Consider the following 12,172-nt stretch of genomic DNA (forward strand, 5'->3'; position numbering starts at 1 on the left):
TTGATTCTTTGCTTATGTAGTAATTTTAAGAAAACAAAAAATAATTTAAAAACATAATTATGGGTATCTACAGAAATTCTACTATTTTCAGATTTCAGGCTTACCATTCATTTGTATGGTTGGGTTCCTTGTCAATATTATTAGATTTTATTGCAGAAAGAATAGTATATATTGTACTAAAAAGACTACCACGTTAATTTTTTTTTTTTTCCTATGTTTGAGGAAAGTTATATTCTCGCACCTAAGAACAGCAGGGTAGGGTTTATTATTCCTGCTCTGATATTGAAGCACATTCCCGTTCAATAAAAATATGGACCTCAAAGGGGAAGTTTGAGAAGGTTCCAGAACTGAGAGAAAAACCTAACAGGAGAGATGGGATGGGATTGAGTGTCACCAGCATGGGTTCTATGCCCAGCCCTGCTCTGACTAACTGTAGCGCTTTGATAAGTCCCTTGAGAAATGTCTAAAAGGACAGAACGGCTCCAGCACTCCTTCTAGCCTTAAAGTTCCAGGCTATTCTTCTGGTATTTAGACTAGAAAATACTTCTATATTCAAGATTTACCCTTCAGCTGCAACGGATGTCTAAAATGGAGGAACACTTTAATGATTTAAGAAGCTATTCAGTTTATCATAAAAAAAGTAATTTTGTTCCTTCCAAACCCCAGATTATTACGGAGATTTTTTCTGCTGAGTCTTATTTTAAAAACGCATTATGCTCCTCAAGACTGACACAGCCATAAGGAATTATAGAAATTTTAATATCTGTTGATGTGGATGAGAAGCTAAAACTTCCATCTTTAAAACTGTCAGATGACTTTTAAATGGATAACATTAAGTTACTGTCAGGGGTGTTCAATATTTTCTTGCACATGTACCATTGTTTCTTGGTAGATGAGAGCTGCAGTCTGGTTTCTTAGGCTAAATGGGTGCTTTTCCACTTTGTCCCAATGCTTGCTACTGGGTTTGTCCCAAAGCAGTCGGATGTGATTAAATGATTTCTTATGTGTGTGAGTGTGTGTGTGTGTGTGTGTGTGTGTGTGTGTGTGTGTGTGTAAAACAGAGAGAGAATGAAGGAGAGAGAGAGCACACGTAGGTAAACAGATAGCTGTGGAAAGTATATTTTTAAAATAAGATTATTTCCCAAAAATTATTTTTTTTAATGACACATATAAAGTGCCACTTTTTTTTAAATGACACATAGGAGGTTATATATGACAAATATAAAGATATGTGGAACGAGAAACCCAGAACAAATAATTTTTCATTCAAGGACTCTCCTGTTGCAATTTCTGTGTATTTATAATGTAGCAGGTGGGAGTCCAAATGTCAGGATTGATTTTATTTTATTTTTTTCATCCAACAGCTTAAAAAAAAGTGAGAAAGACATAATCCTACTTTAGCTTGCTTAGTCCAATATATAAAAAAAGAAAGAAGATAATTGGGACATTGTGATGAAATCACTTAAAACCTTTCTAATTTCTGTTCAGAATGTAATGTTCTGTGAAAGAGATGCAGAGCTTAGGGGAAAAAATATCATTTCTAAAAGAATCGTAGAGATAATTTGTAAAACAAACCAGTTGCTACCTATACTTGGTCTGTTATATTTCTTCTTACCATTCTTTTATCCAAGCATTGTTCCCAACACATATTAGGTCTAAATACTTCTTGATTGAGGGCTTGCTAAAAATAATAAAAGCCCAAGGTTAATTAGCAGTAACTAGTCTATCTAAATAGGTTCTAATTATACTCAACCAGAGAAATGGAGGAGAGTGGTAATTCCTGGGAAAGAAACAGATAGGAAGGAAGGAAAGGAGTCGGGGCGGGGAGGAAGAGAGAAGGGGTAATAAGAGAGAGGAAGGGAGGGAAGAGGAGAGCAAAGAAGGGAGACAGAGAAGGAAGAAAAATATTTTCATTTAATTCTCACCCTCTATGTAGGAGACTTGGGTTTGATTTTTGGCCAATGCACCTCATGTGCAGCCACTACTCGTTTGTCGGTGGAGACTTACGTGTAGTCATGGTGCTGAACAGGTTTCAGCAGAACTTCCAGACAGGGATGGACTAAAAAGAAAGGCCTGACAATCTACTTCGGAAAATCAGCCAGTGAAAACCCTGTGAATCACAACAGTCAAAGCTGTTTGGTTCCATTGTACATGGGGTTGCCATGAGTTGGGAGATGACTTAACAGCAGCTAACAGCAACAGCAATTTGGGAAAATAAGCCAGAGTAGCTTCTATGTTCTGACAATGTTTAGGGAAGAGAATGAAAATAAGGGAAATTAGTGTTAATTGACTATTATGGCCAGACATTCTGCTAGCTTTTTGGAATTTTTAAGAAATTTAATCTATAGCTATTTCTATCTTCTTCCTGATAAATAAGGATATCTTAGAAAAATAGAAACAAGATAGAATAAAAAATGATTTTTTAAGTTGATATCAGAGCCTACGGAAGTCTTCCCACTTAGCAAGCCTGAGCTGTCAAAGTCATGCACAGTTTCCTAGAGGTTTTTGACACCAAAATGAGTGATGAATCAACATTCTGTAATTAATTATATTTTTAAGTTAAAAAATAGTAAGTACAGCATACACATTTTTCTTTGGCATTTAATTCTTTAAAAACTGATCTTTAGTATTTTTTAAGCCTAATTTTTTTTCTTTTTTTTTTTTTTATTGTGCTTTAGATGAAGGTTTACAGAGCAAATTAGTGTCTCATTAAACAATTAATACACATATTGTCTTGTGACATTGGTTGCCAACCCCACGACATGTCAACACTCTCCTCTTCTCCACCTTGGGCTCCTCATTACCAGCTTTCCTGTGCCCTCCTGCCTTCTTGTCCTTGCCCTTGGGCTGGTGTGCCCATTTAGTCTCATTTTGTTTTATGGGCCTGTCTGATCTTTAACTGAAGGGTGAACCTCAGGAGTGACTTTAGTACTGAGTTAAAAGGCTGTCAAGTGGCTATACTGTTGGGGTTTCTCCAGTCTCTGTCAGACCAGTAAGTCTGGTCTTTTTTTTTGTGTGAGTTAGAATTTTGCTCTGCATTTTTCTCCAGCTCTGTCTGGGACCCTGTATTGTGATCCTTGTCAGAGCAGCCAGTGGTAGTAGCAAGGCAGCATCTAGTTGTGCTGGATTCAGTCTAGTGGAGGTTGTGGTAGCTGTGGTCCATTAGTCCTTTGGACTAATCTTTCCCTTGTGTTTTTAGTTTTCTTCATTCTCCCTTGCTCCAGACAGGGTGGGACCAGTTGAGTATCTTAGATGGCTGCTCACAAGCTTTTAACACCCCAGACACTAGTCACCAAAGTAGGGTGTAGAACATTTTCTTTATAAACTATGTTATGCCAATTGAGCTCGATGTCCCCTGAGACCATGGTCCCCAGCCCTCAGCCCAGTAATTCCATCCCTCAGGGATTTTAGATGTGTCTGTGAAGCTTCCATGACCTTGCCATGGTAGAGTTGTACTGACTTCACCAAGTATTGTGTACTGCCTTACCCTTCACCAAAGTTACTACTTATCTATTGTCTAGTTAGTGTTTTCCCTCCCCACTCTTCCCTCCCTCGACCAAAAAACCCAAACCCATTGCCATTGAGTCGATTCCACTCATAGTGACCCTACAGGACAGAGTAGAAGTGCCCTATAGGGTTTCCAAGGAGCAGCTGGTGGATTAGAACTGCTGACCTTTTGGTCAGCAGCCAAGCTCTTTAACCACTTTGCCACCAGGGCTCCCTCCCCTCCCTAGTAACCATCAAAGATTGTTTCTTTCCATGAGTTTTTATCATAGTGGTCTCATACACTATTTGCCATTTTGTGATTGACTTATTTTCCTCATGATGCCCTCCAGATTCATCTATGTTGTGATGTTTCACAGATTCATCATTTTTCTTTATTGTTGCATAGTATTCCATTGTGTGTATGTACCATAGTTTGTTTATCCATTCATCTGTTGATGAGCACTTAAGTTCTTTCCATCTTTTTGCTACTGTGAAAAATGCTGCAGTGAACAGGGGCGTGCATATGTCTATTCGTGTGAAGGCTCTTATTTCTCTAGGATATATTCCTAGGAGTGGGATAGCTGGATTATATGGTATTTCTATTTCTAGATTTTTAAGGAAGCGCCATATCATTTTATAAAATGGGTGTACCGTTTTGCATTCCCACCAGCAGTGCATAAGAGTTCCAATCGCCCCACAGCCTCTCCAATATTTGTTGTTTTCTGGGTTTTTTGTTTGTTTTTTGATTTGTGCCAGTAAAGTTGGGGTGAGATGGTATCTCATTATAGTTTTGATTTGCATTTCTCTAATGGCTAGTGATTGTAAGCGTTTCCTCATGTGTCTGTTAGCCACCTGAATGTCTTCTTTGGTGAAGTGTCTGTTCATATCCTTTGCCCATTTTTTAACTGAACTATTTATCTCTTTGTTGTAGAGGTGTTGGATTTTCCTATAGATTTTAGAGATGAGACCTTTGTCAGATTTATCATAGCTGAAATTTTTTTCCCAGTCTATAGGTTCTCTTTTTACTCTTTTGGTGAAGTCTTTTGATGAGCATAAGGGTTTAATTTTTAGAAGATCCCAGTTATCTAGCTTATCTTTTGGTGTTTGTATATTGTTAGTTATGGTTTGTATCCTATTTATGCCGTGCTTTAGGACCTGTAACGTTGACCCTATTTTTTTTCTAGGATCTTCACAGTTTTGGGTTTTATATTTAGGTCTTTGATCCATTTTGAATTAGTTTCCGTGTACGGTGTGAGGTATGGGTCCTGTTTGATTTTTTTACAGATGGACATCTAGTTTTGCCAGCACCATTTGTTAAAAAGACTGTCTTTTCCCCATTTAATGGACTTTAGGCCTTTGTCAAAGATAGGTGACCATAGATGGATGGATTTACATCTGGGTTCTCGATTTTGTTCCATTGGTCAATGTGTTTGTCATTGTACCAGTACCAGGCTGTTTTGACTACGTAGCTGTATGGTATGTTCTGAGGCCAGGTAGTGCGAGTCCTCCTACTTTATTCTTCCTCTTCACTAGTGTAAAGCCTAATTATTTTAATGGAGTTCTTGGGTGGTGCAAATGGTTAATGCACTTGGCTTCTGTCTTAGTCATCTTGTGCTGCTATAACAGAATACCACAAGTGGATAGCTTCAACAAAGAGAAATTTATTCTCTCACAGTCTAGTAGGTTACAAGTCCAAACTCAGGGCATCAGGTCCGGGGGAAGGCTTTCTCTGTCAGCTCTGAAGGAAGGTTCTTGTCCTCAATCTTCCCCTGGTTGAAGAGCTGCTAAGGCATAGGGACCCCAGGTCCAAAGGACACGCTCTGCTCCCGGTGCTGCTTTCTTGGTGGTATGAGGTCCCTATGTCTCTCTGTTCACTTCTCTCTTTTATATCTCAAAAGAGATTGGCTTAAGACACTATCTAATCTTGTAGATCTCATCAATATAACTGCCGCTAATCCATTTTATTACATCATAGTGATAGAGTTTATAGCACATTAGGAAATCACATCAGATTACAAAATGGTACACAATCATACAATACTGGGAATCATGACCCAGCCAAGTAGACAGATATTTTTGAGGGACACAATTCAATCCGTGACAGCTTCTAACTTAAAGGTTAGAGATTTGAGTTCACCCAAAGGGACCTTGGTAGAAAGACCTGGAGATCTTCCTCTTGAAAATCATTGAAAACCCCATGGTGCCCAATTCTACTCTGATGTACATGGGCTTGCCATGAGTTGAAATCAACTCCATGGAAATTATTTAAATTATTTTAATAGAGTTTTGAAAAGTATGAAAGACAGAAAATAGCTTACCTCTACCTTAACCAAGGTACCTAATATTATGACAACTTACCATCACCTGGTGGTAGGATGTATGAATTGCAGGAGAAACAACAAAGAAAAAAGTAGATTACAGAAGACTGTGTATACATTAAAATGTTGATAATGCTTATCTCAGCATAGCAGGATATTAGATAATTTGAATTTATTTTATTTTGTTTGTGTTTTCTAATATTCTAAAATTTCTATATATTGTTTGGATAAATACAAAAGGAGAACAAAAATTAAAAGAGCTAAATGGCATGGACAGCCAATAGAAAGAGGAAAATGGAACCCAGCCTTATTCCATCAACAGTCTGGTGTTTTTACAAAAAGACTGAAAAAAATTGCAAAAATTCCGACAAAAAGGCACGAGAGATGCTGAGTGCCTCTGGAGAAAATAAGAGAAGAAAATACAGAAAGATAAACCCAGATGTTTCAGTAAACTATCCTGCCATCCTAGGAAATGGGCAAGAGCACAGACATCTCTATGCATCAATGGCCACAGAAGAGGAAAAGGAGCATTGGGGCTATTTAAACTATTTTTTCTCATCAAATAATTTGGTTTTAGTTGGCCTAAGTGCAGCAAATGCATCAGTGTTTTTGTTTTAGAGCATTTGAACTCCCTAATGTTGCTAGCTCTTTCCACATTTTTATGTACAGTAACTTAATTGATGGTCTTTCAATTTCTGTAAACATAAGGAGCTCTTTTTCACTACTTGGGTTTTGCACATGCTGTTCCATTTAGAATACTCTATTTCCCTATCCTCTCCAGTGTTTCCCCATGGCCAGCTCTCAATCAGTCTTACGGTCTCAACATGTCACCTCCTCTGAGCCTTTGCTGATCACCCTACTCTCCTACCTAAAGTAGACTCTAGACCTCTAGACTCCACTGTGCCCAACTTTGGTTTCCTATCTCAACCTCTGCATCACTACCTTCATGGCACTTAGCACAATTTGTAATCATTTTACTTGTTTGTTTTTCTGTCTCCGTCAATAGACTGTAAAGTCCATGAGAACAAGAACATATCTACCTTCACAGTGTGTCTCCAGTGGACAGGACCTGGCGTATGGTTGGCACTCAACAAATATTTGAGAAATAAATGAATGATCTCATGACAACCTTGTGCAGTAGACAGAGCAGGAATTACTATCCATATTTCATAGGGAAGGGAATCCGTGAGGTACACCAGTGATTTGCCCTACATTGCACAATCAGAACCATAAGTTAGGTCTCTTTATGCATGTCCAAGACTTGAGTTAAACTGCCTTCTAGCTAGATGACGTTGGGCACTTTCATAACCTTTGTGCCTCCACTTCTGCATCCATAGAATGGGAAATATAATAGTAACCTACCTCATGGTTATTATGAGGATTAAGTAAATTAGTATATAAAAGCACTTAGAACAGCATCGCACATACAGTACACACAATGTGGATTCGTTGTCGTTATTATCGGGCTGTTCTCTTCAGCTCAGTACTGTCTCAGTGTTCTTTTATTGCGGTGCCCTCTTTTCAAAAGCATGAATGTCTCGCACATCCTTTACTGGTATTTAAAACTTTAAAATAAAGATTGTGATTTTAAAAAATCACATTAAAGCAATGATAATTTTAAAATGTGCTTAATCAAACTATACATAAATCCGACCCCGCAGGTTGGGGAAGCCACCCCTTTCCCTTCCCCTTCCTTCCACCTGGTCCACAGGAGAATTGCTACTCTAAGGAAACAACATGCCTTTACCTGGGAGAGTGAATTCTAAGATGTCTGGGCCATGGCCCCCTGAGTAGTGCGCTAACCTATATAAGTTACCCAATTTAGAAGAAATATCAAAAGAATGAAACTTCTGAAGATGAGTAAAAGATATTTGAGGAAAAGAAGCTTCCAGACAAAGGAGCCATTCTGAAACAGGACTTTGAGATTTGATAGAGACTATTGGAACCTCGATAAAGTGATAAAATCATGCTGGTCACTGCCTCCCCAATCCCTCTCTGACCAAATCAGATGTAAGGATGTTAAGAAATAAGTCAAGCCAGACTGAACTGGGTTAAGCTGGACTCCAACTACTGTAACCAATTCAAATTCTCTGTGATGCTTGAAATTTGATGGCTCTAATTCCACATTTAGAGAACAGGGCTTAGAATGTATTTCCACTGGGAGAGAAAATCTATTAATTTCACAGAAAAATATGAGAGGCTGATACTAATTCACAGATCTTGATGAAGACAAGGGCATAGAATTCCTAATGTGTATGTGATGGGCTGCAATCAGGAAAAGGGGGAGGTTTTGGCAGCTGAAGGTATAAAGAAGTGGAGGGAAGACTGGAGGGGCATCAAAGGAAAATGGCACAGACTTGCATCCGGCTGGCTGTTTTCCAACCACAACCTAAGTCACCTTCTTGGTGCCTGTGGAAGTAGGCTTGTCTTATACCTTAAAAAAAAATGCGTTTATAAACATGAGATACTGCCAGTTGTGACCTGAACTAATAAAAGTCTCTATTTTCTTTAGCCTTGATTTCTGGAATTACAATATGCCCTTGCTCTTCATTTGGCAGAACAGGCTCTGACCACTAGAGGGAACTGCTCCATCATTTGTATGATAAACTGACCACAGTCTACATTCTTGTTGCTGTGACTATGGAATATTGTTTATTCCAATTCTCTCAGAAGTATGAAAATATCAATCACGAATCCAATCACTTCTCCTTCATGACTTGCAACGTACACTCTCCTGGCCTCAGAGTTGTAAAAATGGAAACATTCATTTTTAATTTTCACAAACCGGGTGTTCTTTTGGCAGCCCATCTTATTTATGACTCTGCCTCCTAGGCAGCTGAGGTTGGTCCCCTACAGTCCTCACAAGTAATTTCATCAGTGAGCAGGTCAAAAGAAAAATCCCTTTTCCTCTCCAAAAGTATTCATTTCCAGAAAATTCACCGGATGCTAGATTACACAAAACAGGAACCTGGGAATGATGTTGGCCCAGTACTTTATAGTGGGGTCAAATGGCTGCTTGTGCCCTGTGGCAACTAAGACCCACGTCTCAAGTAAGTGCAAATTATGAAGGAATTCATGAAACTGGTACTTCCCAATGAGTATAGAAAGGCAAAATTCAATAAATTTTCTTTGGCAACATGTGAATTTTCCAACTGGTTTCTGGCAGTGATTTGTGCCCTTTGACGTACTCTGATTCCTTCAGCTGAGATATCGTTGTTCTTCAAAGGTCTGTCCACAATCTTAGAAGAATGAACTAATATTACAGGGTTAGGGGGACTTTAAAACATCTATAAATCATGGGAGAGAAAAAGTATCAATTTAACCTAGATATTTGAGGATTTAGTAGATGACTTATTTCTTTGATTCAAACTCATCTTATTCATGCAACAAATTAAGTGCCTTCTATATGCTAAGATTTACTTTAGGTACTATAAAGTATGTATGGGACACAGGCTCACAGTTGCTTTTTTTTTTTAACTTTTTGAGATAATTATAGATTCATAAGCAGTTGTAAGAAATAATACAGAGAGATCCCATATACCCTTTACCCAGTTTCCATCAATAGTAACATCTTACAGAACTATAGTATAACTTCACAACTAGGATACTGTGATGGTTAAGGTCATGTGTCAGCTTGGTTGGGCCATGATTCTCAGTGGTTTGGCACTTATGATATAGTTTGTCAGCTATGTAACGAGGTAATCAGCTCCATAATGAGATCTGATATAATGTAATCATCTCCATGATGAGATCTACTATGAGCAGCCAATCAGTTGAAAGGGAGTTTCCTTGGGGGTATGGCCTGCATCCAATATATGTGGATTTTCTGGCAAAGCTGGCTGGTTTTTGCTTATTCTGGATCCTGCAGGTAGCTTCTGTGCATCTGACCTCTGGTTCTTAGGACTTGAGCTAGGAGCTTCCCTGACAGTCTTGGGATTCCTCAGCCTCTGCAGCCTGTGAGCCAGAGGCCTGCTGTCTGACCTGCAGATCTTGGGTTCACCAGCCCCTGCAGCTATGTGAACCAGGAGAAACCTCCAGTCTGATCCACAGACTTGGAACTTTCTAGCCTCTACCACCACATGAGCCATTTCCTTGATATAAATATAAATATATATATATATATATATATATACACACATATATATATATATATACACACGTCACTGGTTTTACTTCTCTAGAGAATCCAGCCTAAGACAGATATTGGCACTGATACACTAAAGATATAGAACAATTCCATCACCACTAGAATCTCTCATGGAGCCCTTTTATAGCCACACCCACTTCCTCTCGCCACCATTTCAAAATGTTGTATAAATGGAATCATATAGTATGGAATCTTCTGGGATTGACTTTTTTCACTCAGTATAATCCTCTGAAGATTCATCCAAGTCATTATGTGTATCAATAGATCATTCATTTTTATTGCTGAGTAGTATTTCACAGTATGAATGTAGCACAATTTGGTTAACCATTCGTCCATTGAAGAACATCTTGACTGTTTCCAGTTTTTGTGTATTATAACTGAAACTGCTCTGAACATTCACGTACAGGTTTTCATATGAACATAAGTTTTTATTTCTCTGGGATAAATGGCCAGGAGTACAACTGCAGGGTCATATGATACTTGAATGTTTAGTTTTTTGAGAAACTGCCAAACTATTTTCACAGTCAGTGTATGAACAATCCCATGTCTCCACATTCTCACCAGTTTTGGGTGTTGTCATTATTTTTTATTTTAGCCACTCTGATAGGCATGAGGTGGTATCTCATGTAGTTTTAATTTGCATTTCCCTGATGGCTAATGATGTTGAACATCGTTTCATATGCTGATTTGCCATCTGTATATCTTTCAATGAAGTGTCTCATTATGCCTTTCATTTATTTTCTGATTGGATGTTTGATTTTTTTTATTGTTGAGTTTTGAGAGGTCTTTATATATTCAAGATACAAGTCCTTTGTCAGATATGTGATTTTCAAATATCTTTTCTCAAACTGTAGCTTGTCTTTTCATTCTCTCAAAAGGGTCTTTCACAGAGTAAATGTTTTTAATTTTAATGAAGTCCAATTTATCAATTTTTCCTTTCATGGATTTTTATTTTGGTGTCAAGTCTAAGAATTCTTTGCCTAGACCTACATTCCAAATATTTTCTCCTGCTTTTTATTAAAATTCTTATAGTTTTACATTTTATATTTAATTCCATTTTGAGTTAAATTTTGTATGAGGTATGAGGTTTAGGTTAAAGCTTTTTTTTTTTTTTTTAAATCTATGGGTGGCCAATTGTCCTAGCACCATTTGTTGAATAGGCTATACTACCTCCATTGAATCTTTTTTGCACCTTTGTGAAAAATCAGTTGAGCATATTTTATGGATCTATTTCTGGATTCTCTAATTTGTTTTGTTGATCTATGTGCCTATCCCTCCACCAATACCATACAGTATTGATTACTGTGGATATATAATAATTTTTGAAATTATAAATAATTTGATTCTTCCCATTTTGTTCTTCTTTTTCAAAATTATTTTAGCTATTCTAGTTCCTTTCCATATAAATTTTAGAATAATCTTATCTATAGCTACAAAAAATTTTGCTCGGATTGTGATAGGAATTGCATTAAACCTGTATATCAATTTGGGGAGAATTGATACCTTTACTGTATTGAGTCTTTCAATCATGAACACGTATGCTTCTCCCTTTACTTAGATCTTCTTTGATTTCTGTCATCAGTGTTTTACAGTTTTCAGCACACAAGTTCTGTATATGTTTTGTTACATTTACACCTATTTCATTGTATTTATGATCACTGAGCAACTGAAAATGGTACTTAGTTTTAATTTTGGTGGCCATGCATTAATTTCTAGTATATAGAAATAAAATTTTTGTATGTTTAACTTGTATCCTGTGACTTGCTGAACTCATTAATTCTCAAAGTTTGTTTTGTTTTGTGTATGTGTTTTTTTTGTATGTTTCTAGATTCCCTGTTTACATAGACAATCATGTAATCTGCAAATAAAGACAATATTATTTCTTCTTTTCTGATCTGTTCGTCTTTTTTATTTCCTTTTCTTGCTTTGTTGCACCGGCTAGAACTTCCAATAATACGTTGAATGAGAGTGGCAAGAGTGGACACCCTTGCCTTGTTCTTGATATTAGGAGGAAATTATTCACACTCACCATTCAGTGTAATGATAGCTATAGGTTTTTGTAGATGGTCTTCAGCAACTTGAGGAAGTTCCCTTCTACTCATATTTTTTAAGAATTTTTGTCATGAGTGGGAGTTCAATTTTATCATATTTTCCTGTGTCAATTGTTATGATTGTGTGAATTTTCTTCTTTAGCCTGTTAATATTCTTACATTGATTTTCA

This window comes from Trichechus manatus, unplaced genomic scaffold (assembly GCF_000243295.1).
Source record: "Trichechus manatus latirostris isolate Lorelei unplaced genomic scaffold, TriManLat1.0 scaffold00094, whole genome shotgun sequence".
Lineage (NCBI taxonomy): Eukaryota > Metazoa > Chordata > Mammalia > Sirenia > Trichechidae > Trichechus > Trichechus manatus.